Here is a 7,828-nt window from a genome sequence, read left to right as displayed (position 1 = left end):
GCCCAGTCATGTTGGTACATAAGAAGGACAGGACGTGGAGGCTCTGTATTAACTATCAGATGCTGAACAAGATCATTGTTCGGATTAGGTATCCAATCCCATAGGTTGATGAACTTTTGGACCAACTCAAGGGGGTCAAATATTTAAGCAATATTCACTTGAAGTCTAGTTATCACCAGGTACCAATCGAGCCCTCCAATATGTGGAAGAATGCCTTCAAATCCAAGGAGGGTCTTTTCGAATGGTTGGTCATTCCTTTTAGGTTGACAAATGCCCCCACAACATTCATGAGGCTGATGGACAGCATCTTGCGACCCTTCACCAACTCATTTGTGGTTGTGTATTTAAATGAAATTCTGGTCTTCAGCTAGAGTCAGGAAAAACACCTCCACCATATTCAACAGGTCCTCCAAACCCTATAACAACACAAGTTTTATGTCAATTTGGAAAAATTCACTTTTGGTATAACCTAGGTTCAATATCTAGGGTACATCATTGCTAAGCAAGGTGTGCATGTGGACCCAACCAAGATACAATTCATTCAGGATTGGCCAGCCCCAACGTCTCTAAAATAGTTCCACAACTTTCTAGGTATTACAAAATTTTATCACAAGTTCGTATTAGAGTTCTCTCATATCACTTTGCTTTTGAGTCAAGTCACCAATGGAGGAGCGAAAGAATTTTTTTTTTTTTTTTGAATCCCAATAGAAGGCGTTTTTTGAGTTGAAGCATCACCTCTTCTATGCACCAATCCTCACATTACAAGACCTGGAAGAACCATTTGAGATCGAGACAGATGCCTCTAACTATGTTATTGGTGCAGTTCTTACTCAGTAGGGGCTCCCAATGGCATATCGCAGTGTGACACTTGTATACACAGTCTTAAGGTATCTCACCTATGACAATGATATGTATTCCATTATATAGGCCTACTGATAAGAGAAGCATTACATTATGGGAAAGGAAACAATCATCCACACAGAACTCCAACCCCTGTAGTTCATACAGACACAAGGGAAGTTAATGAATGATCGGCATCAGAAATGGTCCACATATCTGCAACAATAGCATTTGAACATTAAGTACAATAAGGGATGCATCAACAATGTTGTAGACTTCCTGAGCCGACCACTGGTCATCACACTGACCATTGTGCTCAAATATTAGGGGAACAAGACTACGAGGTGGTCACATCTTTACAAGAGCGATCCAGAATTCAGAAACACATACTAGATGCTCCTAGAAGGCTAGCAAGTTCCAAATTTTCACCTCTAGTATGCACTATTATGCAACTTGGGACAACTATGTGTTCCTTCAAGCAAGTGTGCCAAGATGATTTAGGAGGTGCACTACAGTCAGATCACTCAACATTTTAGGGTAGAGAAAATAATGGCAGTGTTGCAAAAGTATTTTTATTGGCCAAACCTTCGAGAGGATGTTGGGAAGTACATGAAATCCTGCACTACCTATGCCATTACCAAACCAATCATCAAGAAGCAAGGCATGTATATTCCTCTACCTACTCCTAGTCAACCTTGGGAATCCATCTGCATGGATTACATGTCGGGCCTTCCTTCTACCAAGCATGGAAACAACTATGTTTTCATGGTCATCAACAGATTCTCTAAGATGACTATTTTGGCAGTGTGCAAGAAGAGTATCACAACAGAAGCCACTGCTAAGCTCTTATTTGAATGAGTTTGGGTTTTTTAGGATCCCATAGTCCATTATCTTATATCGGGACAACAATTTCCTAAGTACATTTTCGTCAAGTCTCTGTTCGATGTTGGATACCAAGTTCACTAAGTTCATTATTGTTCACCCCCAAATTGATGGCCAAACAGAGGCCGTCAACATGATGATCGTACACATTATGTGTATGTACAACTCGAAACATCCATGGACATGGGATGAAAGCCTCCCATATGTCTAGTGGAAATAAAAGAGAGGTTTCCATAGCTCAACTAGCCACAACCCCTTTTAGAGGGGGTTTGGATTCTAGCCAATATGTCCCATTGATGTGGCCATAGGACTTGCGGCTACTTAGGCAAATTTGGCTCATATCCCATCTGAAGTTGACAGGGCTAACAACTTCATTGAGTTCATTCAGCACATCTGCCAGGACGTCCATGCCATATTGGAAAAATCCCATGCTAAGTATAAGTAGCATCATGATTAGCATTGAGTGCCACACAAATTCTAGGTGGGTGACAAAGATTGGTTACATTTGTAGAAGGATTGGCTTGAAGGGCCCCACCACATGCTTCACCCACTTCAATATGGGCCTTACACCATCACTAAAGCTCTAGGGGACAATGCATTTGAGCTTAGCATTCCACTATTCCTTATCTTGCACCCAATGTTCAATGTGGACCGCCTTCGACTACACTTTCCATCATTACTAGACACATCAGACATTGTAGAACATCTGACACCAACAGAGTTAAACTCAGACTGCATGGAATAGGCCACAACTGATTGGATCATGGACACACAGATGAAGAGCACTCGCCTTAAGAATATCCAACTCTATCTGGTTGTAAAAGTTGGCTAAATCCTGCACTAAGGCAAGTGCCTCACTAGGGACTATGTTCAACAAAAGTTTCCCCATCTCATGGAGGCACTCAACGCAATTGGGACAATTGCTTCCTAAGGGTGTAGGATTGATCAAGGTTGATATTGGTGGTTACCCGCCTATTCCACTTGGAGCCCCGTCATTGTTTTTTTTCATTTTCCTTAATTGTAGCACAACTTACTATTTTTGGTAGTTTTTCAAGTCCTAAAGCTTCTAGATCCATTTTGAGGGACTAAAAGATGTTTTTAGGGAAACCGGAGCGGAAAAGTCTAAAATCAATTTTTTTTTTAATTTTTTTCAGCATTCTCTTTAAGATCTTCGAAACGAGGCATTATGATAGCCAAATAGAGATTGTATTCCAATGTTATAACCCTGAGAAGTTGATGTACAGTTTACCCAAATGAGGCCCACACTTTTGCCTCTTCATCTCCTAGGGTTAGGTTTTTGGATGTTTAGAGTTTTTCATTGTTTCTCAATAACAAATAGGCCTTTTAGTTTCATTGTAACACCGTTCAGAGGCATATAGCCACCACATCTCTTCTTAGAAATAAGCTACCATCGCTTGAGCTAGTTTATTTCCATTTCTATACATAAGCATATTTTAGTTCTTTAATATTAATGAAATGAAGTTTTATTTTTTCTGCATCCCTTTGTTTATGTGTATGTTTTTATTTTTTTGCATTTCTGCATAAGTCTAGATCATAACCTATGGGACCTCTTTTAGAGTGCAAAACTTGAAAAAAAAGCATGCACCTCAGGAGATTTAATCCTCTTCAAAATGGATCTATGTTGGTTCTATATATGCATATAGCGTGTGTAACGTTTCATTTTTAAAACTATATTTTTGAATGCATAAATGGCTATAATTCCTTAAAAGTTTACTTGGGCACTTGGATTGTGTAAACTACACCACGTAAATTTGCAATTCCAACAAACCTTTCCTAGAAAAACATTAAATTTAAATTTAAAACTCAAATTAATTGCTGCAAATTAATTAATTTTTTTTAAAAGTAGATAGCTAAAATTCTAAAACGAACCCCCATCTTTATGTTGATTGCAGAATATCATGAAATCTGAAGGTCACTCAAGTGAAATATGCTCTTTAGTTAATCTCATTATCAACACACACTCACTTTAGTCCCCCGAGGAGCTATGGTAATTTTTTTCCTATTACCTTGCATGTTATAACTTGGATATAATATGCATATAAGATTTTAACATAGTGCTATGATTGGAAAAAAAATATTTAGCCAGGTGGTTCGAGCAACATCTGTTAAATAGGCATTAGCACAAGTGTGAGACTATTGCAAGGCTGAACACATTTCCTCCCCTCCATCCTCCACCCTTTAGGTTGTTATCATTCCTTTGCTGCAACATTTTGCAGTAACATCGTAGGCATGTTCAATTCCTTCGATGTATCTTTGCACATTTAGGGGCAATTGCTAAATGGTGTAATGTAATGGCTAGCCTCCAACTAGATCACTTGCATTCATTTCCTTGACAATAGAATCTCAAATATCCATATTTCCAACTAAATGGTAATTTTTCATATTTTAAGTGGACATGAGTTTGAAGTTAATCATCAACCTTTAACCCTAATTTAAACTTTTCCATGCACAAAATACCCATGAAATAAAAATTTGATAATGAAAGACAATTTCAAAAAAAAGAAAATAAGTAAAACCAACCTCTTCTTAAATGATTTAAATGATCTAGAAGTATGAGCAGTTTGCCCCATTCGTCAACAACATACATGCTTCACATGCATGGTTGTATAAGAGTTTGGATGTCATGGTAAGGACACACAAGACCCCATCAATTAGTTCCCTCATCAAAGCTAAGCACAAGAACCAAGTCCGGCTACAGATCGACGGTAGGGAAAATTTTAAGAACCCCCCCTAAATTTATATGTATAATAAATGGGCGAATCTCCATGGTATATAGGAAAAATGGAAGGTGATTTTATCAATAATATAATATGTATATATAATTTTTTGGCGAATCTCTCACCAAGCATGGCGAATATTTTACTCAAAAATATTGTAAGATCTTGGTGAGTCTTTCACTAAATAATAAAAATTTGTAAGGTCCTAGTGAATCTTAGCATTGTGAACTCTTAGAGAATTTTTTGAAAAAGTATAAAACCATATATGACAAGACCCACATGGTGGCAATATCACTGTATTTTTTTCACATTTCCACGAAATGGAACTTGTTTATAAAATTATAAAAAAGCCAACCAAGTCCCTTATAATATGCAGGTAAGCTTATAACAGAGTCTGATACATCTACTATGCTTGTCTTCATTCAAGTGTCATAGCTGCTATACTTAACACTGTGAATCGCAACTCTCTCAGAACTCAACTCTATAGTGTAATTAAAACCTTTGGAAATTGAATCTGACAACTCTATAAAAAGGATTAGTGAAATAGAAGCTTTTGTGAATGAGCCCACTAATTATCACTGCTAAACAATCAATCCAGACTATGAAGTCTTCCATCTTGATCACAATCGTGCTCACAATCAAGGGAGTGCGACCACCTAGCCTGAGATAATGGCCATCATAGCTTCCAATAATCAACAATCACCTTGCAAGGACATCCTAGCTCATGTCTCATGAATTTTATTCATAAATCTTAGCTAATATAAATCTTATAAAGATAATATTAGAATCCTCTCTGGATTCACTGTTAATACAAGGGTAAAGGAAATTTTCTAGCTCAAGTCAATAGCCAATACCAACTTTGGTATTTGTGACCCCTTTGTGGGGATGCACCTGCACTGCCCCGTTGGGTTTTTGCGTTGTAACATAGTTCAAGGATCACAAGACTTTCCAATCTTCCTACTCCATTAGACACACTTTATATGCTATACATAGTGAATGGAAAAGAAGCATTATAGAACACACAATTTCACAGAAGGAAGAAAAATCTTAGCCAGTTCAATATCAAAATCTTAACCACTGATTAATAAAGAATAACAAGTAGTGTAATGAATTGTTCCGAGTTATTTATTTACAAGCTGTAAAGAATGTAGTGGAATGGAAAATATTACTTAGACAACCCTTCAATATTTTCTACTAATATGTCTGTGCATGTACATATAAAATTAAGAGCATTGTTGAATACAAAGTTTCCTTTCTCTTGCCTCCATTTTGACAAATCAGTGTGAAATCAATGTCACTTTGAATCTCCTTTCCTGTGTGGATGTTTTGACAAATCAATGTGAAATCAAAGTCACTTTTAATTTCCTTTCCTACGAGGGATCACATCCATAGTTGATTAGTAAAATATAATCTATTATATATTATGTTCAAGAAACTGACTGCAATCTACAGTGGAAATGAGACCTCAATTCTTATTCTGAATTTGAATATCTCAGGACAGCATAAGAGATAAAAATGCATATGGCCTTAGTAGCTAGAAAACAATCACTCCATCATTACAAGACCACCTAGATTTCAGCACTTAATCTAAATAATGGCACTAGTTGTAGTGCTTATTTGCATGAACACCATGGAAAAGCAACAACAATGTTTCAAAGTACACTTACTAGAAAAGTTGTAACGTTATGAGAATATTTAATGATTGCATCTGAACCTCATAGCTATGGTGGGGAAACTAGGGAACCCAAATATTGGAAGATATCTCATACCAAATCTGAGAAAAAAATAAAAAAGGGAAAAAATCAAAATCTATAAATCAAGCAATGAATTGTTTACAAATCAAATACAATTCCTTTAACTAATACTTAAATTGTGGTGATATGTTTAAATATTTAGTAAGAGGGTAACTTCAAACCATGGAATATCACCTTTGTCATTACTGTCATCCCTCAGTGACTGAGATTACAAATCAATACTTATGGAAAGATTGTAAGAAATTCTGTGAAATAGTAAAGCGTAACCTCTATTTTCAAGCAACAAAATCAAGACATTGTTACATCAAGAGCCATAATTGATACATAATCAATGAATCAAGTCTTTGTATGGCTCAAGCTTGTTTCACAACCTCTATTTTCTCCATAACAAAATCAAGACATTGTATGTGGTTATTGCCAAAAGGAAACTGCGTTCTAATTTGGAAGAGGATCTTATCAAAAGACATGGATTTATTCGAAGATACAAAGCCTAATGGGTTACTGAAAAATAAGTTGGAATATGGGATCATGATACTTAAATTGAAAAAATATGCTTTCCTTTTAGAAACATTACAGTTATAAAATGTTTTTTGAAAGCATTAGAATTTGAAATTGGGCCTTTCTATCAAGACAAATTTTCATTAACAGAATGTACTTTCCTACCTGAAACGTTGTAGATATCCAAGAAAAACTTGAAAAGCATAAGAGAACTTAGCATAATGTACTTTCTTTCCTTCCTTAACATTCTTAAAGAGTTGAGGTTCCCCAAGTCATCAGGTAACTTTCGAAGGAAATGGCAGTTAGTAATAGTCCATTTCACAACTGAAGATGTGTCACAAATACGAGGGGGCATCTCCTCCAAATCACAAAAGTGCTCCAAGTTAAAATCTAGCATTATTGGAAGCTTAATGCTTGATTGGTTGTTATTGAACCTAGACATTTTTCCATTCTTCACTACAAGCTTAAAGATAGCTTCTCTAAGTTCTACATGACTTTACTATGCTCTTGAAGTGGGGGCACATGCAGGCTCTCCAAGTGAATAGTCTTAAACTAAGTGAAGATAAGGCCGATAGATCATTCAGTGTGGATCTCTTTAACCCATAATTGAATACTATGTCTCTCTTGAACCCATAATTGAATACTATTAGGACTTTCAAATTTTTCATGGAACTCAAAAATGTTGGAAGAAAGTATTTGCTTCCAAAAAGAGTAAAACTAAAGCCTTTGCTTGAGGACAATTGATGTCACACCACTAACACTTCTCCATGGAATCTATATAGGTAAACCACAAATGCAAAATTCCATTAGAATATTGTGTTTATTGAATACATAAATGAAATCATTGCATTTCTTTAAAATATATTTTGAAATCAAAATCACTAAAATTACATATCGATAACCTAGTGGGTGTAGGATAAAATTCACTCGTGTCCTTCACTGAAAGCATGAGAAAAAACCTAATACTATATATAAAACCAAGAAAAATTCAAATTCATCACTCCTAGGGACCTCGTAACCACCCTGCCAATACACAAATATGTTCCTGTTTGCAGTTAGAAAAATTACCCAAATTACAATCAGTTTACTCCAGCATATGTTGGAAAGTTATAGAAG

The sequence above is a fragment of the Pinus tabuliformis genome, chromosome 2_1, assembly GCF_031772625.1.
Source record: "Pinus tabuliformis cultivar Carrire ecotype Pingquan chromosome 2_1, CPIR1, whole genome shotgun sequence".
NCBI lineage: Eukaryota > Viridiplantae > Streptophyta > Pinopsida > Pinales > Pinaceae > Pinus > Pinus tabuliformis.
Note: the sequence above shows the minus strand (reverse complement) of the source record.